The 23,246-nt window shown below is 43.8% G+C and overlaps 1 long non-coding RNA gene across 1 annotated transcript in view; it reads left to right on the top strand.

The window, feature by feature from the left end:
* Nucleotides 1–23,246, top strand: part of LOC132391467 (uncharacterized) — a 63,063-nt gene that overhangs the window by 14,046 nt on the left and 25,771 nt on the right. The window contains exons 2-3 of the long non-coding RNA XR_009511220.1: nt 8,458–8,865; nt 9,342–9,420. This is a non-coding gene — a long non-coding RNA (uncharacterized LOC132391467). The remainder of the gene's footprint in view (nt 1–8,457; nt 8,866–9,341; nt 9,421–23,246) is intronic.

Raw genomic sequence — 23,246 nt, 5'->3', positions numbered from 1 at the left:
GAACTACAATGGCTGGAGCTTTTGGGGGGGCAATTCGGAAGGCAGAGGATAGATAGATCCCAGAGATAAAGAAGTATTCCAAAGGGAGGATGAAGCAACCATGGGTGACAAGATAGCATAAAATGAAAAGAGAATGCGTGTAAATTGGCAAAAACTAGTGGGAAGTTAGAGCAATGTGAAGCTTTTAAAAACCATCAGAAAGTGATTTTTAAAAAACCAGGAGAGAAAAGATGAGATATGTAGGGATCAAAGAGGATACCAAAACTTTTTTCAGATACATAAAGAGTAAAAGAGAGGCGATGGGGATATTGTATCACTGGAAAATGATGCTGCAGAGGTAGTAATGGGGAGATGAACTTCATACGTATTTTGTATCAGTCTTCACCATGGAAGACACCAGCAATATGCCAAAAATTCGAGAGTGTCGGGGCAAAAGTGAGTGTAGTTGCTATAACTAAGTCAAGTCAAGTCGATTTTATTGTCATTTAACTATATACATGCATACCAGCAAACAGCACAACATTTCTCTGAACCAGGGTGTTGATGCACCATCAATAATTCTCTCTGAGATGTGAAGGCGAGATATCGGCTTTAATTGACTGGAAGAAAGAACAAGCAGTAGTTGACCACCATACTACATCCTGGAGACTGAGGGCCGGGCTCAGGCCTCAATCGCCTTTATACCGGGGTCTGTGGGAGGAGCCACGGTCAGTGGGAGGGGCCACAGGAGCAGTCAGCTGGGGGGGGGCGTGTCCAGACAGGTATACATAGTTTACCATAGGTGTAAAGCACTGTAGTATACATAACACAGATAACACACAATAACTTCTGAAATCTACAGATGGATTAAAGAAACCAAAGTCCATAAATTAAATATTGTAACTTACAGAACTGATTAACTAGTGGCACTTTGAATACAATGCATTTGGGAGTTCAGAAGCCTAAAGGCCTGCAGAAAGAAACCGGTTCCCATCCTGACTGCTCTTCAGAGTCTCCTGCCGGATGGAAGACAGTCAAGAGGATGCTGGATGGTTGGGTGAGATCCTTGCTAATACTAAGGGACCTGCATGCCTGATAAATGTCCTTGATGGATGGATGATCCTCAGCCATTCTCAGAGTCCTTTATAGAGACTTCCAGCCAATGCTCGGCTGCTCCCAGACCAGATGGAGATGCAGCTTGTCAGGATGCTCTCAATGGTGCTTCTGTACAATGCAGTAAAGATGTGGGGTGTGCAGGGAGGAGCTGGCTTTCCTTAATCTCTTGAGGAAGTGGAAACGCTGCTGTGTCTTGTTCAGGGAGGTGATATTAAGTGACTGGCTGAGGTCATCCATGATGTGAACTCCCAGGAATTAGGAGCCAAGTAGTTGTAGAGGGGAATGGTTCATCTGCATCCTCCTGAAATCCACATGGATTCCCTTGGTCTTCTCTGCATTCAGACTTAGGTTTTTGTTCTCACACCAGTCCACCAGCCACTCCGCATCCTCTCTGTACTCTTACTCATCATCGTTATTGATGAGGCCAACCACTGTTGTGTCATCCGCAAATTTGATGACATGGTTTCAGCTGAACCCTGGAACACAGTCATGCATTAGTAGTGTGAACAGCAGTGGGCTGAGCACGCAGCCTTGGGGAGCGCCAGTACTCAGCGTAATGGGACTAGAGACGCTGCTGCCTACACTGACTGACTACGGCCTTTCTGTTAAGAAGTCTAGTATGCAGTTGCAAAGGAATGTGTTGAGGTCCTGCGAGTACAGTTTTCCCGCTGGTTTCTGGGGTATGATAGTGTTAAATGCCAGACTGAACTCTATGAACAACAGCCTGGCATATGAGACCCCATTTTCCAGTGGGGCTGGACAGAGTGGAGGGCAATGCTATTGCATCATCAGGGGATCACTTTGAGCATTAAGCAATCTGGCCAGGGTCCAGTGTAGCTGGAAATAAGGATTTAATGTGCTCCATGACCAGCCATTCAAAGCATTTCATAATGATTAATGTTAATGCTACTGGCTGATAGTCATTTAGGCAGGTTGCTGTTGCCTTGTTTGGCATGGGAAGGATGGTTGCTGCCTTGAAAACCGAAAGGTCAATAGATTGTTCCAGAGAGATGTTGAGAAGATCCGACAGCACCTCAGTGAGCTTGGCTGTGTAGTCTTTCAGAACCTGACCTGGTATATTATCGGACTCTGCGGCTTTGCATGGGTTGACTGGCCAGTGTCTTACTCACCTCAACTTCAGCCAGACGGAGTGTCTGCTCCCCTGGGAGGAGGAGGTGAAACTACTTGGGAAGCTGAAAGGTCTGAAGGTAGTTAAGTTGTCTGGATCAGATGGACTACACTGCAGGGTTCTGAAAGAGATAGCTGAAGAGATTGTGGAGGCATCAGTAATGATCTTTCAAGAATCACCAGATTCTGGAATGGTTCTGGAGGACTGGAAAGTTGCAAATGTCATTCCAACTTAAAGGTGGAGAAGGAGGAAGCAGAAGAAAGGGAATTAGAGGCCAGTTAGTCTTTATTTAGTGATTGGGATGATATTGGAATCTGTTACTTAAGGCTGAGATTTCGTGGTACTTGGAGGCACATGATATGGTTGGCCAAAGTCAGCATGATTTCCTTAAGGAGAAATCTTGTCTGACAAATCTATTGGAATTCTTTGAGGAAATAACAAGCAGGATAGACAAAGGAGAATGAGTGAATGTTATTTACTTGAATTTTCAGAAGGCCATTGACAAGGTGCCGCACACGAGACTGCTTAGCAAGATAAGAGCCCATGATATTACAGGAAAGATGCTAGCATGGATAGAAGATTGGCTGACTGGCAGGAGGCACAGAGTGAGAATAAAAGAGTTTTCTCTGGTTGGCTGCCAGTAACTAGTATGCTCCACAGTGATCGGCATTGGGACCACTTCTTTTTATGTTATATGTCAATGATTTGTTGAAACTGATGACTCTGTACCCAGATTTGCAGATGATACAAAGATAGGTGGAGGAGCAGATAGCGTTGAGGAAGCAGTAAGTCTGCAGAATGATTTAGACAGATTGGGAGAATGAGTAAAGAAGTGGCATGGTGGAATGTTATATAGGGAAGTGTATGGTCATGCAATTTGTTAGAAAGGATTAAGGCGTAGATTATTTTCTAAATGGGGAAAAAGATGTTTAAGATTTTTTTTGCATCAGGGATGCAAAGGGACTTGCGAGTCCTTGTGCAGGATTTCCTAAAGGTTAATTCGTAGGTTAAGTTGGTGTTAAGAAAGGCAAATGCAATGTTAGTGTTCATTTCCAGAGGAATATAATATACAGTGCCTATAAAGAGTATTCACCCTCCACTTGGATGTTTTCATGTTTTACAACATTGGATCACAGTGGATTTAATTTGGCCTTTTTGACATTGATCAAAAGAAAATGACTCTTTTGTGTCAAAATGAAAATAGATCTCTACAAAGTGATCTAAATTAATTACAAATATAAAACACAAAATAATTGATTGGATAAGTATTCACCTCCAGGAATACGTACACAATGCTGGAGGAACTCAGCAGGCCAGGCAGCATCCGTGAGAAAAGAGTAGCCAACGTTTCGGGCCGAGACCCTTCTGCCTGACCTGCTGAGTTCCTGCAGCGTTGTGTACATATTCTTTGATCCACAGCATCTGCAGTTGTATTTTTAAGTATTCACCTCCTTCTTGTCAGTATTTAGTAGATGTACCTTTGGCAGCAATTACAACCTTGAGTCTATGTGGATAGGTCTCTATCAGTTTTGCACATCTGGACACTGCAATTTTTCCCCATTCTTCTTTACAAAACTGCTCAAGCTCTGTCAGATAGCATGGGGATCATGAGCGAACAGTCCTTTTCAAGTCCAGCCACAAATTCTCAATTGGATTAAGGTCCAGACTTAGCCACTCCAGGGCATTAACTTTGTTGTTTTTCAGCCATTCCTGTGTAGCTTTGGCTTTATGCTTGGGGTCACTGTCTTGCTGGAAAACAAATCTTCTTCCAAGTCACAGTTCTCTTACAAACTGCATTAGGTTTTCCTCCAGGATTTCCCTGTATTTTGCTGCATTCATTTTACCCTCTATCTTCACAAGCCTCCCAGGGTCTGCTGCAGTGAAACATTCCCACAGCATGATACAGCCGCCACCATGCTTCACAGTAGAGATGATGTGTTTTTGATGATGTGCAATGTTTGGCTTGCACCACACATAGCATTTAGTCTGATGGTCAACAAGCTCATCTTTGGTTTCATCAGACCATAGAACCTTCTTCCAGCTGACTTCAGAGTCCCACATGCCTTCTGACAAACCCTAGCCAAGATTTCATGTGAGTTTTTTTTCAACAGCGGCTTTCTCTTTGCCACTCTCCCATAAATCTGCGACTGGTGAAGCACCCGGGCAACAGTTGTTGTACACACAGTCTCTCCCATCTCAGCCACTGAAGCTTGTAACTCCTCCAGCGTTGTCGTAGGTCTCTTGGAGGCCTCCCTCACTAGTCCCCTTCATGCACGGTCACTCAGTCTTGAGGACGTCCTGCTCTAGGCAGATTTACAGCTGTGCCATATTCTTCCCATTTCTTGATGATTGACTTAACTGTATTCCAAGGGAAATTCAATGACTTGGAAATTTTCTTATATCCAACGTCCGACTTTTGCTTTTCAGTAACTTTTTCACAGAGTTATTTGGAGTGTTCTTTTGCCTTAATTGTGCAGATTTTGCCAGGATACTGATTCACCAGTAGTTAGACCTTCCAGATACAGGTGTATTTTTGCTACAATCAATTGAAACAGTTTGACTGCACACCGGTGATTTCCATTTAACTAATTATGTGACTTCTAAAACCAGTTGGCTGCACCACTGATGATTTGGGGTGAAATATTAAAAGTGGGTGAATATGTATGCAATCATTTATTTCGTGTTTTATATTTGTCATTATTTATATCACTTTGTAGAGATCTGTTTTCACTTTGACATGAATGTCTTTTCTGTTGATCAGTGTCAAAAACGCCAAATTAAATCCACTGTGATTCAATGTTGTAAAACAATAAAACATGAAAACTTCTAAGTGGGGGTGAATACTTTTTATAGGCACTATAAGAGCAAGGATATAATGCTGAGGCTTTAGAAGGCATTGGTCAGACTGCATGGAGTATTGTGAACAGTTTTGGGTCCCTTATCTAAGAAAAGATGTGCTGATGTCAGAGAGGGTCACGAGAATGATTCCAGGAGTGAAAAGGTTAATATATAATTGTTTGGTGGCTCTGGGCCTGTACTCACTGGAGTTTAAAAGAATGAGGGGAGATCTCTTTGAAACCTACTGAATATTGAAAGGCCTAGATAGAATGGACATGAAGAGGATGTTTCCTATAATAGGCGAGTCTAGGACCAGAAGGCACAACCTCAGAATAGTGGCATTTCCATTTAGAACAGAGAGGAGGAGGAATTTGTGTAGCCAGAGGCTGGTGAATCTGTGGAATTCATTGTCACAGACTGCTGTGCAGGACAAGTCACAGAGTATATTTAAAGCAGGGGTTGATGGGTTCTTGATAAGGGCTTCAAAGGTTACGCAGAGAAGGCTGGAGAATGGATTTGAGAAGGATAATAAATCAGCCATGATGGAATGATGGAGCAGGCTCAATGGGTCAAATAGCCTAATTCTTTTCCTATTTCTTAGGGTCTTCCAATGGTTGATAACAGGACACTGTGCCTCAGCTATTGCATGGGGATTATTATCATCCCATTTACAAATTAAGCCAAAATTGTATAATAGGCAGGGTGACTGACAGCAGAAGTGCCAAATCAAATTTCTGGAGAAGTGAAAGAATGCCCAGAATGAAAGAGAATATGGAGCTAATGATGTTTCCCTTGCCCTGCTCAGTGGTATAGACTGTTCACCCTCGGAGTGCTGACAAAGTATGTTTTTCAGGATGTTGCATTCCTTCCTGTTCACTCCCCAAGCATACTATTTTGTCTGGTTTGCACTGATCTTTTTAGTTATTCTTACAGCTGCACCCATTCACATTAATGAAGGCATTCCACCTCTGCCTTGTTTGTTCTGTTTCGGGTGGAGGCCCAGAGAAGGGATTGTTAGTAGCCACACATAACATCTACAGTGACCACAGCATGTATTTATATAATACTATTAACTTTCCAAAATACAATTTGCTACTTCATCATTTAATCAGAAATAAATAATTTTTAAGCTGAGCAAGGTGATTTCAAGAGGGTAAAATTTGTTGATTTTAAAAGAGGGAGGAAGTTGGTGGAGGTGGATTAGTTGGTAAACTCACCAGTACAGAGTTTCCGTCCTACTATTTTAATGAATTGTTGCAATGCTTCAATTTATTAAATTTAATTCAGTGGTGCAAACCATGTTATAAACAAGAGAAAATCTGCAGATGCTGGAAAACCGAGCAACACACACAAAATGCTGGAGGAACTCAGCAGGCCAGGCAGCATCAATAGAAAAAAAGTACAGCCGACGTTTCGGGCTGAAACCCTTCAGGAGGAATGGACTTTTTCCCATAGATGCTGCCTGGCCTTCTGAGTTCCTACAGCATCTTGTGAGTGTTGTGCAAACTGTGTTAATGGTTGGGAAGCAATAATCATGTTACTATAAGGTCAGCAGAGTAGTTTCTTGGCAAAGATGGTTACTAGGCAGGCATTTATATCACACAACCTGCACAACATGCTGGAGGAACTCAGCAGGTCGGGCAGCATTCATGGAAACGAGCAGTCAACGATTCGGGCCGAGACCCTTCGTCAGGACTGAAGAGGGAGGGGGCAGTGCCCTATAAAGACGGTGGGGGGAGGGTGGGATGGAGAAGGCCGGTGGGTGCCAGGTGAAAAACCAGTAAAGAGAAAGATCAAGGGGTGGGAGAGGGGAAGCAGGGAGGGGATAGGCAGGAAAGATGAAGAAGGAATGTAAGGGGAAAGCATTGTATAGTAGAAGAAGGCAAAATCTTAAGATTCTTCACCTTTCCCGCCTATCCTCTCCCCACCCCTTGATCTTTCCCTTACTAGTTTTTCACCTGGCACCCACTGGCCATCTCCTTTCCACCCTCCCCCCACCTTCTTTATAGGTTCCCTGCCCCGTCCCTCTTCAGTCCTGGCGAAGCGTCTCGGTCCGAAACGTTGACTGCTCGTTTCCATGGATGCTGCCCAACCTGCTGAGTTCCTCCAGCTTGTTGTACATGTTGCCTTGACCACAGCATCTGCAGTGCACTTTGTGTTAATAATATCACACAGCTGTTATCTACTGACTGACAACCCAAATCTTATTGCTGTCCTGATCTTGCTGATCAGTTCCAGCGACTGGATGGAAGTTACATTCAATTCTCCGCTGACTTTGTTTGTGCTCTTGGCATTCTGCTTTTGCTCAATATGTAGAAGGAAGAATGAAAACCTGTTTGAGTGGTGCCACGGCAACAACCTTTCACTCAATGTCAGCAAAACTGAAGAGGTGGATATCGACTATTGGAGGGGAAAAAAAAACAGAGGTCCATGAGCCAGTCCTCATTAAGGGAGTGCACCTGGAGAGGGCCAGTGGTTTTAAATTCCTTGGTGTCAACATATCAGAGCATCTGTCCTGGGACCAGCACATAAGTGTCATCATAAAGAAGACATTGACAGCTCATCTTCTCATCTTCTTTCTTAGAAGTTCATGTAGATCTGGCTTGTCACCAAAAACTTTGACAAACATATATATATGCACAGTGTAGAGTATCTTACCAGGTTGCAAGATGACCTGGTATGGAAACACCAATACCCAGGAACATGAAAGGCAGCAGAAAATTATGGTTATGGCTCATTGCATCACAGGTGAAGGCCCCCTGCCATTGAGTGAATCTACATGGAGCACTACGTCAGGAAAGTAGCTTCCGGGCTATGCGCTCTTCTCGGTACTACCTTCAGGCATGGTGTACAGAAGTCCTTGTCCCACACCATCAGTTCAGGAACAGTTATTACCCTACAACCACCAGGCTCCTGAACTAGCTGGATAATTTCATTCACTTCTAGTCAGAGCTGATTCAATGACTTGCAGATTCACTTTCCAGGACCCTTTACAACTCATGTTCTCAGTATTATTTTTTGGTCTTCTTTTGCACATTAGTGTTTTTCTGTCTTTGTTTATGTGTAATTTTTCTTAATACTTCATTGTATTCCATTACTTTTCTTGTAACCGCCTTCCAGAAAATGAATCTCAAGGTAGTATATGGTTCCATATACAGACTTTGATAATAGATTTGCTTTGAACTTTCAACATAGTGTTGACGAATGAAAAGCTGAATTCAAAAGGTAAGGCGAATGATTGACATTAAGGCAATATTTGACCAAGTATAGTACCAAGCAATTTAATAACATTAAAGTCACTGGGAAACTAGGATATTGTTCACTAGTTGCAGATATCATATTAAGTAAAGTCAAATGTGTTTATCATTGCTGGAGGCAAATCATCTTATCCCCAGGACATCGCTGTTCTTCGGGGAAGTGTTCTAGGTCCAATTATTGCTAGCTGCTTCAAGAGATACCTTTCTTCTATCACAAGATCTGAAATGGAGGTATGTTCTGACAATGTAATAGTGTAATTTTCTATTGCTATCTATTCTTATATGCAGCAATGTCTATTCAACAGCAGACTTGGGTTGATAAGTTACATTTTCACCATATATTGTCAAACTATGACAAACTCCAACAAGAGAAAGTCCAACTGTTTGCCTTTGACATCAATGGCATTCCCATTGTTTAATTTTCAGCCTCAACAACCACCTTGCACCATTTCTTCTTTAACATCTGGAGGAGAGAGGTGATGTTGGTTGGTCATCATTGAACATAAACTTAACTGGACCAGCTACATGCTGAGTTTACAAGAAAAGGTAAAAAGCTGACTATTTCTTATTGAGGGTCTGTTTCTTACATCTACTAGTTGATAAATTCAAAAATAAATAATGCTATAACATATTTGGTAAAATTTTTTTTCATTCCATGATAGTAATTGTGTTCTGATACACAATATATCACAATGTTTGCTTAATTATAGCTGGTTTAGGGAGTTAATCATCATGATGCAAAAGAAATTTACTAAATTGCCTTAGTAAATACAAATCTGGGTATGTACATATGTTGTGTATGTGTATGTGTATATGAATGTGTGTGAAGGTAAGGATTTCTACTCTGCTGTAAGATGAGTGTGATCGCATGTAGTTACTTTCCATTATTATGATGTAACTAGTCAAGGAAATATAGTGTATGATTGAAATAGTGTATGAGGGTCTTTTATTTTATGGATATTCCTTTTCAGCTTGCATCTATGTTGTGACTATTATTTCCTTGTTTCTATTATTCACTACAGATTTTTGAGCATCTTTCAAATGTGAAGCGGCTGAGTGCAGCAGGAGGGAGCTGAAAGGGAAGGGAATTGGGAAGGGGAGGTAAGATGGAACATGATGGAAATTGGCTGAGGAAAAGTGTTCACGCATGATTGAGAGTTTGATCAGACAGCATCTCTATACCTAGAGAGAGTATACATTGTGTACAAGTTGATATGCAGGGAAAGCAGATCCTGATTTCCAAGACTTCACTTTATCGTGACTGTGTGGGAGGTAGTGTACAATGTGAAAATATTGTCAAAAATGCACTTAGGTATCTTCCACCCTTTGGCACAGGAGAGCAAGCAAAACATCAAAAGATAATCGAAGAAAATTTAGAGTAAAAATAATGGAAACTCCTTGTATAATATAGCCTTTATAATTGATAAGTAGAAGTGATGGAAGTTATAAATTAATCAAACTTTGATATAGAGAGGCCAATATTTTGCTCAGAAAGAATACATTTCATGGTTAATAATGAAGCATTTTGTCAATGATGAATTGTTTCTTTGGGCTTCAGGAAGGAATCTAAGCCCACCTAGGACAGGGGTCGGCAACATTTACCACTGAAAGAGCCAATATGGACCCATTTCCCACAGAAAAGAAAACACTGGGAGCCACAAAACCCGTTTGACATTTAAAATGAAATAACACTGCATACAACGGGTTTTTTTGCCTTTATGCTATGTATAAACAAACTATAATGTGTTGCATTTATGAAATTGATGAACTCCTGCAGAGAAAACGCAATTACATTTCTGCATGCAACAAAAACATTTTGAACTCCGAAAAAAAGACGTTGGGTTGAAGGTTACTCCATAGGTAGCCTACCTTGGATCGAAGAATTAAAAGAAAGCGCGCAGTGGCGGGTGTCAGGCATTGGCAGTGGTGATGTATATTAATAACGATAAAAAAACATGTTGTAGCGGTGTAGCGCTACACACAGCGCTAAAATAAAGACACTGCAGTCAAAGGTAACTTTATTCGAACTAAACAGCCTTGATTTAAAGCCTCCCTCAACCCGTCCCCATGGGCGCGGATGCTCCAAAAGACACGTACTCACAAACCCCCGTAGGCTATCTCCCTTAGCCGGAATGGTGGCTAATTGTGAGCCGGTTCGGATGTGCCAGGAAATGGGATCTCCACAACGTTTTTAGATTGTACAAGATCACCATAATCTTCAAATTTCGAATTACATTTCAAAAACTAACAAACTACGGGGAGCCGCAGCACAGAGATGAAAGAGCCGCATGCGGCTCCGGAGTCGCGGGTTGCTGACCCTTGACCTAGGACATGCCCTCTTCTCATTATTAACATCAGGGAGGAGGTACGAAAACCTGAAGTCGATTTAAACCTCAGCAATTTACAAACGTCAAATGTCTGAATGGTCCATGAACCCAAGAACAGTACCTCACCATTCCTCTTTCACACTATTTACCCACTCACTCATTTACTTCGTGTAACTAAAAGTAATTTTTAATATGTCTTGCATTGTATTGCTGCCACGAAACAATGCTTTTTATGTGTTTCATGACCAATGTCAGTGATAATAAACCTGATTTTAATCTTTTTCCCTTGGAATTCCTCTCTGAACTGTATTTAGAGGGATTAACTTCTAACAGGTATTAATTGGCTTTTTGCAGCAGTATTTCAGTGGAACATGTTGCTCAGTTCACAGGACGAAGTATTTTAATTCAAAGGTCTGTGACTCCTTTTTAAAATTGTTATCTTGCCAGCAGTACCTAGTTTTGCATCTGTGAATATCTGAAGATTGAAATCAGGGTAAGGGAGACACAGTTTCAATGCTTTCTTTTGTTTCCCTGCAAAGGAATTTGGATCATATCTTGATTATGTTGAAATCACCAACTTGTTCACACAACTCCAATAAAATGGCACAGTGCTGCTGAGAGATAGATTAAGACAGTGTCAAGATATTCATATGTATTTCTAGGTATTTTAGTTCCCACTGGGAAATTCACTGATAAGAAAATATTGTCTTATTGTATTGTATAGCTTTTTATTATTATGCATTGCACTGTTACCGCAAGACAACAAATTTCACGACATATGTCAGTTCCATTAAACCTGATTCTGATTCTCATTCTGTTCCCATCATCCTTCTGAGCCTCAGGAAGGAGCTTCCCAAGCCATCTCCTATCTTTGCTGTAGCCGCTACTTGCACAGTCATATTGCTGTCCAGTAGCTAGAAGAGTGTTGTTTGACTTGGATGGCAATTTAAGAGCTGGATACAAATATCACACCTGGTGGGTGAACTGCTGGCAAAGTGAGAACTTGTAACCCATCGACAAGGAACTATGCACTAAAACTATCAACGTCAGTGCTGGCTGAGAACTGCAGATGGACTTCTCAATTCACAAACTGTGTTGGGTTGATCTACAGCGCCGATTTAATGCCAACAAAAAAGAAACAAGGAGCGATTACAGGCCATAGACTCCAAGCGAATCTTTGGAGTGATGATTAGATGATCCCCTGGTCCTGAGGTCCTGCTGAGGGATGTTAGGCTTTGCCTGATACATGGTGTGGGGCCTCAACCTTAGTCAGGATATTGGACTATGATATATTGGCATGGTGCCCCAACGAGTGGCTGTTGTAAGACATTAACTTTTGGTCTTGCTGAATGAATGGTGGAGGAATTCCAGAAAATGGAAGGTAAAGTAACTGGAGGAAAATTTGAAAAAATAGAGTATATGAGCAATATGACTGCCACCACAGATTTGTGAATTGTGTTGGGGACCTTGAAATATTAAGGAATTTCCTTTTTGGTTTAGTTGCGTGAGTGTCAGAATCAGAATCAGGTTTACTATCACTGACATATGTTGTGAAATGTGTTATATAGTAGCAGCTGAGTGCAAGATATAAAAATTATTACAAATTGCAAAAATAAATTAATAGTATAAAAAGCAAATGACAAGGTAGAATTCATGCACCATTCAGGAATCTGATGGCAAAGGGTAAGAAGCTCTTCTTAAGACATTGAGTGTGGAGTTTCAGTCTCCTGTACCTCCTTGCTGATGATTGTGATATGAAGAGGACATGGTTAATTCTATTTAATGAAAAGCTTCACTGGGAAGATGCATCAAATTTCTATCTTTCTTTAATCCTCTGGAAGAACAATATGTTGAAAAGCTTACAGTACTGTTATTAGAGAGAGAGAATAGCATATTTGTACAATATGTTTTGGTTGTGATAAAAGTCTTACCATTCTCATTCATGTCATCACAGTATGTGGACCAGACACTAACTGCAGTATTTGATTCATTAAAAATGAAAGTCTACTTTTTTATAACTTATTGTACGAGTAATGTCCCATGCATATCTGTTAGATGCTGAGGGAAATTTACCTTATAGTGGCTATGGTTATGTTTTGTAACTCCAAAACTAATCGAAAGGAAAACACGTGCCCAGGGATAATGAGTCTATTCTTAGTGTAACACTCTGTAAGGTTTCACCGCTAATGTAATGGTTTCTCTGTAGCAGCAGTGTTTGGGTTATGACGAGAGATAATGGGGGCTTTGGAATGTGCGCCATCCAAGGAGAGGCGTGTTGTTTCTTTCTTGTGTGTCTGAGAGAAGTGATTTGAGGGCTTTTGGTTTGGGAGAAGATGGAGAGAGAAGATGCCAGAGCGGGGAAGTCATGGACTGCAAGACTGAGTGGACTTGGAATGGGGTTGGGACGGCCAGGGGGAAATCGATGGAGAATGAACGTAAGTGAAAACAGTGAGCTCCAACATGTGTATCAGACTGGGTCCTTTTTCTTTGTATTTTCTTTACTATAAAGAACTAATTAAAATTAAGAACTGTAAAGCTCAATAGTTTAATTGCATATTGTGTACCGTTTGTTATTTCGCGGTTCTGATTTGTAACAGGTGAATGCATCATGCAGCATCCACCCAAACTAAATTTCTCAAGTTTGGTCGGGCCAGAGGGCTGTCTCCCCCTAGATTGACAAAGCTGGCCGAACCTGAGGATTACATTTGTTTTACAATTAGTTTGATGCACGTATATGACATGGTGGAGTAATGATGTATTCCATTCTCATACTTACACCTAATGTAGTTCAGTTTTTCCTCTATATTTATTTATCATGTATTTTATTGCCTTACTGTCTTAAAGTTAACCAATTTCACAACATATGCTGGTTATATTAAACCTGATTCTGATTCTGATGGATTATGTAAACAAAGAATGCTTAATCAAACAATATATTTACAATATTACTCAAATATTACAGAAATATTAAACACACAACACTCATCTCTACTTAGCTATAAACTCCAAGTCAAGAGGATTTATTTCTCTTGTGGGATCACATCTTTCTCACTCTACTTGGCAGGTGAGACTGTGGCTGTGAAACAATCTCAGGTCTGGGGTCACCTCCATGGTGGTTCGAGAAGTTGACTCTGGGACTGCAGGAAATACTTCTGGCAGTTCTAGATTTTTGCTCTAACGATTGACTCTGCTCTCCTCAACTGATCGGTGTTCTCCGGATGACATCAGATTTAATCTCCACATTGTAGGAGAGTGGTCCAGTTCTATCTTTAATCTTTCCAAGGACTTATATTTGATCACCTCTGTAGTTCCTCACCAGGACTACTTATCCAGGAGTGAAACAATGAATCTCCTTGTTTGAGGAGCCCACAGTTTGTCTCAACTGTTGGTCCTGCATTCTCCCAAGATTGCATTTGAGGAGATCCCAGCTTGAGTTCGAGGGACAACCCAGGAACATTATTGCTGGTGAGATGTTGGTTGTGGAGTGTGCTGCATTGCAATATGTAAGGAAGAAATTGGCCAGTTGAGTGGTATCACAGCAACAACCTTGCAGTCAAACACGAGGAAATCTGAAGATGCTGGAAATTCAAACAACACACACAAAATGCTGGTAGAACACAGCAGGCCAGGCAGCATCTATAGGGAGAAGCACTGTTGATGTTTTGGGCCGAGACCATTCGTCAGGACGCTTCTCCCTATAGATGCTGCCTGGCCTGCTGTGTTCCACCAGCATTTTGTGTGTGGACCTTGCATTCAACATCAGCAAGAAGAAAGAGCTGATTGTGGACTTCAGAAAGGATAAGATGAGGGAACATGAACCAATCCTCACAGAGGGATCAGAAATGGAGAGAGTGAGCAATTTCAAGGTCCTGGGTGACAAGGTATCTGAGGTTCTAACTTGGTTCCAACATATTTATACAGCTGTAAAGAAGGCAAGACAGCGGCCATATTTTATTAGGAGTTTGAAGAGATGTGGTTTGTCACCTAAAACACTCAAACTTCTGTAGATGTACCATGGAGAGCATTTTGATAGGCTGCATCATTGTCTGGAATGTTGGGGACTACTGCACAGGACTGAAAGAAGCTACAGCAAGTTGTAAAATTATGTAACCCTCAGGTTCTGTTGGCTATGTAAGTCTAGAGAAGACAATCTCTGGCCCTGCCAAACGGGTGAGATTGAGATGTGAGTCCACCCTGAACCCCCCTCCCCCTGTTTTTGTGGGTGCTGCGTGATGTGTTACCCTGTTACAAATCAGTACCATGAACTAACAGACCGCATACAATTAAACGATTTGGCTTTATAATTCTTAACTTGACGTTAGGGTCAGTGAAGGAAAGGGCCCATACTGATGGAACAGTCTAATATGCACAAGTTGGAGCTCACGGTTTCCCTTTGCCGACCCTCCTTCGGGTCATGGCCCTGCTCTGGTGTCTTCTGTCTGCATCTTCCACAGAACGAAAGACCCAGATCACCCTGGCTTCATGGCACGAGGACACCTTCTTGTCATGGATGGCTGACATTCCAAAGCACCCGTTACCTCTAACCATAACCCAAACATTGCTTCTACAGGAAGACCATGACATTAGCAGTGAAACCTTTCCCAGAGTGTTACATTTGTCAGCTCCATCTTGGGTACTGGCTTCCATAGTTCCAAGACATCATCAAGGAATGGTGCCTCAGAAACCTGGCATCCATTATTAAGGACACCATCACCTAGGACATGCCCTCTTCTAATTGTTACGATCAGGAAGGAGTTACTGAAGCCTGAAGGCACACACTCAGCAATTCAAGAACAGCTTCTTGAATGCCTAAACAGACATTGAACCCATAAACACTACCTCACTTTTTAAAAATATATATTTCTGTTTGGCGCTATATTTAATCTAACTACTTGATATACAAATATATACTTAGTATAATTGATTTACTTATTTTTTTTCTTTCTATATTATCATGTATTTTATTGCTGCTAAGTTAACAAATTGCACAACGTATGCCAGTGCTAATAAATCTGATTCTGATTCTGCTCTGGGCATGTTCTGGATGTGATGCCATCCGAACAGTGCTTGGCAAGCCGCTCAATCTGCTGATCTATCCAGGCCATCAGACAAATCTTCGAGTCAGCACTTTCATTTTCACCATGCGTAGATGACTGGCTCCTCCAACTCTTTAGCTTTCTGGTTGGATGGAAAAAACAACTCGCAATCCTTATATAAGGCAACCCCTGCCAAGGGCATGTTCATCCAGCACTGGTAAAAATGGGGGAGCTTGAGTTTCTGTTGCACCCATTCCAACTGTTTTGGGTGCCATTGTAGAACGGAGATGGTGTAGGGTATTTTTTGGTTTCCTTTTTGATAATCTAGGCCATAATAAGAGACTTTCAAATTGCATTTGGGGGAATATGTCAAGAGGAGTGTCCCCTTTTGTAAATTTTTTCAGGTATTTCCTTTTTTGAGGGTAAATGGGACCCCCAGTCAGTATTTCCATAATTAGCTATCCTCTTGAAGTCATCGGTTGGCAAAATATAACAGATCGTACTGTCTGTCAGTCTAGGTACCATATCCGATGTGGACGTTGGTGACCATGGTTTTCCATACAGATCTATCCCTTGTACTTTGGATGACTTCCATTTCCTCGATGTGTGGCCACCTGGCTAGGCTTTTGATGTGCATAAGCTGAGCTCTTCCTCTCGGTTTGCTCCCCTCGATCTTTCCAGAGAGTATGAGTTTTTCTAGTTCATCTTTCCGCATGATGTGTCCGAGGAGTCTGAGTTGTCTTTCTCTTATTGTTGGTGTGAGTGATGTGACTGCTTGGGCTCTTCTCAGAACTCCTTCATTTGTTGTGTGTGTGGACCATGATATTTTTAACATTCTCCTGTAGAACCATAATTCAGCTGTTTCTAGTCTCTTTTCCATTGCTGGGGAAATGGTCCAGCATTCACTTCCATAAGTCAGGATAGAATAAACGTAGCACTGCAGTATTCTGTTTTTAGTGTACACGCTCATCTTTCTGTTAATCTTCATTTTCTGGAAAGCTTCTTTCGCCATTGCTGTTCTGTATTTGATATCTGTGTCACACCTGCCATCACTTGTTATTTGGCTGCCAAGATATCTGAATTTGTTGACTTGTTTGACGTTTGTATTTCCAATCTTGATCACACATTGCGGGATGTTTGTCTTTCTAGAGATGACCATGCTTTCTGTCTTGCTGTTGACTGAGAGGGCTCTGCAATTACTTTCTGCTGCCACTATAGTGAGTAGCTCTTGAAGTTTTGTCTCAGAGTCAGCTATTAATATGATGTCATCAGCGTATCTGTTACTTAATGCCTCCAATTGTGAGTCCTTTGATGTCTTTGATACTTCTCAAGATATTTTCACTCATGATGAGAGCAAGATGCTGTATAAAACCAGAAATCAACAAAGAACAATGAGGTTTTGTGGAAAACACTGGAACCAGAAATGCAATTTTCATGCTACGGATGATCTGTGAATGAGCCACCCAGGTACAAAAAGACATCTACTTATGTTTCATCGACTATACAAAAGCTTTTGACACTGTCTGACACCAAGATCTCCTGGAAATGCTTCAAAATCTTGACATAGATGGGAAAGATATACGTTTCTTAAGAAATTTATACTGGGACCAGACAGTATCCATCAGAATAGAATGAGAAGTGAGTGAGTATGTGAATATCATGAGAGGATTCAGGCAAAGTTATGTCTTTTCACCCGACTTATTCAACCTGTATAGCAAAAATATCTTGAGAAGTATCAGAGACATCAAAGGACTCAGAATTGATTGGAGGCCATAATATAAATAACATCAGATACGCTGATGACATCGTAGTAATAGCTGACTCACAAGCAAAACTTCAAGAATTACAGATTATACAGTGCCTAAAATTATAAAGAAAGTATATTTACCTTTTTAAGCTTTATCAAGCAGTTATTAGAAGAAAGAAATGAAAGAAGAAAAAGATTAAAAGGGCCCATTACAGTTAGACCAGTGTAAATGTGCACAATGACCATTGGAGCTCATCTCATCCAAAAGCTAGGTATAACCATTACTTATACAAGTGGTTGATGATTGGAAATGAGGGTAAACCCTCTCCCATACAAGTAGTGGTTGAAATGTTTTACACGCCAAACCAGATTCAAGGCCTTTCTATCAATCTGTGTGTAAATTTTCTTTGCAGCAGTAAGGGAACGTGATGCAAAGGCTATTGAGTATTCACTGCCATCACTCATAACATGTGTCATGACTGCACCTATACCATGAGGTAAGGTGTCACAGGCAAGCTTCATTGGACAATGTGGATCAGAATGTGTGAGCACAGTGTCTGATGTCACCATTTCCTTTGTCTTTTGGAAAGCCACCTCACACTGCTTTGTCCATTGCCATTTCTTCCTGATCTGTAGTAAACGGATGGAACACAAGTTTAGCAGGAACTTGGTGTAGTGATTAACATATCCTAAAAAGGACCACAGTGGTGATAGATCCTTTGGTCTTGGGGCATCCACCACTGCTTGAGTTTTCTCAGCATACCCGTGTATTCTCTGTGTGTTGATGGTGTGACCACAGTAGTGATGATTGGTTTAAATAATTCACACTTGCTGTGTCGTGCTCTGAGTCAATAACCTTCTAATCTTTTTAACACTGTCTTGAGATTTTGGAGATGTTCCTTCTCATCTTCACCGATAACAATGATGTCATCCAGGTAACACTGAGTGCCCGGTGGCCTTGCAGCACCTGGTCCATTGCTTTCTGCCAGAGTCCAGGTGCAGATGCCACTCCAAAAAATAAGCTTATTATAGTGATGAAGCCCTTTGTGAGCGTTTATGGTGAGAAACACTTTGGACTCTCTATCCGTGGGTAGGCCTGAGTTGTCCACTTTGCTGAAGTGTTGCCTCCCAGAAAGGTTTGCAAAGATATCCGCTGACCTGGGCAGATGGCAGTGATCTACTTTCAGTACTGTGTTGATAGTGCCGATAGATCTGATGAGATCAGTGCTGTAAGACCAAAGTAAACATTTTATTGAAGTACATATACTAGTTTGAGATTTAGAATCTGATAGTTGAAGGTTAATAACTCGTCCAGACCCTGGTCATGTGGAACCCAAGGCTCCTGGAGCTCTTTCCAGTGCCAGCAGTGAGAAGAGAGCACAGCATGGATGGTGGAGATCCTTGTTGATGGATGCTGCTTTCTTGTGTTAGCACTCCTTGTGGATGTGTTGAATGGTGGGGAAGGCTTTGCCTGTACTGGACTGGGCTGTATCCACCACTCTTTGTAGGCTTTTCCATCATGGGCATTGGTGTTGCCATACAAGGCCATGATACAACCTGTCAAGGTACAATCCACTTTACATTTATAGAAGTTTGTCAGTGTTTTTGATGACATGCCAAATCTGCACGAACTTCAGTCGAGGCATTGTCACGGTTTCTTTGTGATTCTACTTAAACGTTAGCCCCAGGATGGATCCTCTGCTGTAATAAACAAGGAATTTATAGGTTCCTGATGTTCTCTATCTCCAATCCCCTAAAAGCTCATGGACCTCCGGTTTCTTCCTTCTGTAGTCAATAATCAACTCTTTGGTTTTGCTGACGTTGAATGAGAGGTTGTTGTTGTAGCACCATTCAACCAGACTTTCAATCTCCCTCTAATATGCTAATATATCATCACATTTGATTCGGTCAACAACAGTGGTGTCAGCAGCAAACCTAAATATGGCAATGGAGCTGTATTTAGCCATGCAATCTGCGGTAAACTATGTATACCTGTCTGGACATGCCCCTCTGCTGACTGCTCCTGTGGCTCCTCCCACAGACCCTTGTATAAAGGCGATTGGGGCACAGCTCCTCCCTCAGTCTCCGAGATGTCGTGGTCCCTTTTGCTGCTAATAAAAGTCTATCATTCATTTCCCGTCTCCGAGTGTTATTGATGGTGCAACAATTTTATTAGCAGCAATTTTAAAACATGGAGAGCATTTTACGACCCGACAGATTGGATCTCGACCCTCAATCCCAGGAAGCCAGCGACGCTTTCGAACTCTGGCTAGCATGCTTCGAATCGTACCTGGAGGAGATTCATGTGACCGACCCTGCCACGACACGCAGGGTTCTCCTCTCCAGAGTCAGTCCAAGGGTCTATTCCATGATCAGGGACCAAATGGACTACCAGGGTGCGATGGATGCCCTCAAAAGACAATACCGGCGGCTGGTGAATACTGTCTATGCAAGACATTGCTTAGCGACACGGCAGCAGTGGGCCGGAGAGTCGAGCGCTGAGTTTGTCCGGGCCCTACAGACACTCATGCGGGCCTGCAATTGCAGGGGGCTGACGGCGGAACAGCATGCGGAGCTGCTAGTAAGAGACGCCTTCGTTACAGGGATCAGGTCAGTGTACGTGCTCCAGCGGCTGCTGGAACATGTTGGTTTTACCTTACATTTGGCGATCAAACTGGCTGACACGCTGGAGGCCGCTCTGCACAACATTGACCCTCTCCAGGCACACAATCTTGCGCCAGCCTGCAGACCCCGCAACCCGCCGGTGAATTGACCATGGCTGCTGCCAGTCGCAAGTCCGTGCAGTGTTACTTCTGCGGACTCGAAAAGCACCCCCGGAAACGCTGCCCGGCCCGAGAAGCTACCTGCTCCAGCTGCGGCAAGAAGGGCCACTTCGCCAAGGCCTGTAAGTCCAAACCACGAGCGGGGTCGAGCAGCGCCGCGTGCCAGGCATGGGGGTCGCCATCTTGGTCGCCGTCATCTTGCCTGCCTGCCACGTGCGAGGCATGGGGGCGGCCATCTTTGTCGGCGCCAACTCGCCCCGCCTCCGGCCCACAGGTGCTTACCAGGCACCAAGACGGCGATTCAACTCTGGCCTCTGTGACCTTCAACCAAAGCGCCCCACACCAGATCACAAGGTCAATGATGGACATCCTGGTGGAGGGGCACAGGACTAGCTGCCTGTTTGACACGGGGCAGCACTGAGAGTTTTATTCACCCGGACACGGTGCAATGCTGTGGACTCGTGACACGGCCGGTAAGCCAGAGGGTCACCATGGCTTCTAGATCGCATTCCACAGACATCTGGGGTGGTTGTGTAGCGACATTGGTGGTGCAGGGCACAGAATATCGGGACTTTGTGCTACTGGTCATGCCTAAACTGTGCGCACCTGTGCTATTGGGGCTCGACTTCCAGAGCCACCTGAAAAGTGTGACAATGGAGTATGACGGGCCCCTCCCACCAATCACTGTCAGAAATCCTCAGTTCTGTGGGACTTCGTCATATACCCCACTACTGACCACACACACACACCAACCCGCACATCCCACCCAACACCATGTCAACAGCCGCGCTACTGACACCACTTGCAGCCTCTCCACCCTCAAGATCCCTCCCCCACCCCTGTTCACCAACCTGACCCCCGACTGTAAACCTGTGACAACTAAAAGCAGGAGGTACAGCGCGGGGGACAGGGGCTTCATTCAGTCAGAGGTGCAGCAGCTGCTCAGGGAGGGGATCATTGAGCCAAGCACAAGTCCTTGGAGGGCTCAGATGGTCGTTGTTCAGACCGGGCAGACAAATAGGATGGTCGTGGACTATAGCCAGACCATCAATAGGTTCACACAGCTTGACGCGTACCCCCTACCCCGCATCGCGGATATGGTCAACCAGATAGCTCAGTACAAGGTGTACTCGACAATAGATCTGAAATCCGCTTATCACCAGCTCCCCATCTGCCCAGAGGACCACCCCTACACCGCCTTCGAGGTGGGCGGCAGGCTCTATCACTTCCTGCGCATCCCCTTCAGTGACACGAATGGTGTCTCTGTCTTCCAGAGAGAAATGGACCAGATGGTGGACCAGTACCAACTGAAGGCCACATTTCCCTATCTGGATAACATCACCATCTGCGGTCATGACTGGCCGGATCACGACACCAACCTCCAACGATTTTTCTAAGTGGCCAAAGCTCTTAACCTGACCTATAACAGGGACAAGTGTGTGTTCGGAACCACCCGACTCACTATCCTTGGGTATGTCGTGGAGAACGGGGTCATTGGCCCTAACCCTGACCGTATGCGCCCCCTGTTGGAACTCCCTCTTCCCACCACCCTTACAGCCCTCAAACGGTGCCTGGGCTTCTTTTCCTATTACGCCCAATGGGTCCCTCACTACGCAGACAAGGCCCGCCCCCTGGACAAGTCCACCGCATTTCCCCTCTCAGCCGAGGCCCGCGGCAGCCTTCAGCCGCATTAAAGGGGACATTGCCAAAGCAACGATGCATGCGGTGGACGAGACCGTTCCCTTCCAAGTAGAGAGTGACGCCTCCGACTTCGGACTGGCTGCTACCCTCAATCAGGCAGAAAGGCCGGTAGCATTCTTCTCTCGTACCCTTCAAGGCCCTGAAATTTGGCACTCCGTGGTAGAGAAAGAAGCCCAGGCCATAGTGGAAGCTATTAGGCACTGGAGGCACTATCTCGCCGGCAAAAGGTTCACCTTGCTGACCGACCAGCGCTCAGTTGCGTTCATGTTCAGCAACCAACAGCGGGGCAAAATCAAAAATGATAAAATTTTGAGGTGGAGAATACAACTCTTCACCTGCAACTATGCCATCCTGTACTGGCCTGGAAGGCTCAATGAGCCCCCTGATGCCCTATCCCAGGGAGCATGTGCCAGCGCGCATCTCGACCAGCTATACGCCCTCCATGCAGATCTTTGCCACCCGGGGGTCACCCGGCTTTACCGTTTTGTGAAAGCCTGGAACCTGCCTTAATCCCTTGAGGAAATCAGGACGATGACCAGGGACTGCCAAGTCTGTGCTGAGTGCAAACTGCACTTCTACCGTCCTGAAAAGGCACAACTTATCAAGGCTACCCGCCCCTTTGAGCGACTGAGTGTCGACATTAAGGGCTCTCTTCCCTCCACCGACCGCAATGAGTACTTTCTCAACATAATCAACGAGTACTCGCGGTTCCCCTTTGCCATCCCATGCCCTGATACCACGGCCACATCCGTAATAAAAACCCTGCGCCAGCTCTTCACTCTGTTCGGATATCCCTGCTATCTCCACAGTGATAGAGGGTCCTCATTTATGAGTGATAAGCTGTGCCAATACCTGCTGGCTAGGGGTATTGCAACTAGTCGGACCACGAGCTATAATCCCTGGGGGAATGGACAGGTGGAGAGGGAGAATGCCACTGTGTGGAAGGCCACAACCTTAGCCCTTAGATCAAAGGGACTGCCGGTCTCTTGCTGGCAGGATTTCCTCCCCGAGGCGCTCCACTCCATCTGCTCCATTATGCATGTCCACCAATGCCACACCTCATGAGCGACTCTTTTCTTTTCCCAGGAAGTCTGCCACTGGGACCACCCTACCGGCTTGGCTAATATCCCCAGGGCCAGTGCTGCTCTGGAAACATGTGAGGAGCAATAAATACTCCCCGATAGTCGAGAGGGTTCACCGACTTCATGCGAACCCCCAGTATGCCTACGTGGTCTCACCTGATGGGTGGGAGGACACGGTCTCCATCTGCGACCTGGCGCCTGCAGGAACATCAGATCCCTACCCCGAACTCTCCACGGTGACTATGAACCCC

This window comes from Hypanus sabinus, chromosome 3 (assembly GCF_030144855.1).
Source record: "Hypanus sabinus isolate sHypSab1 chromosome 3, sHypSab1.hap1, whole genome shotgun sequence".
NCBI classification, from domain to species: Eukaryota; Metazoa; Chordata; class Chondrichthyes; order Myliobatiformes; family Dasyatidae; genus Hypanus; species Hypanus sabinus.
Note: the sequence above shows the minus strand (reverse complement) of the source record. Positions and strands in the feature narration are given on the sequence as shown.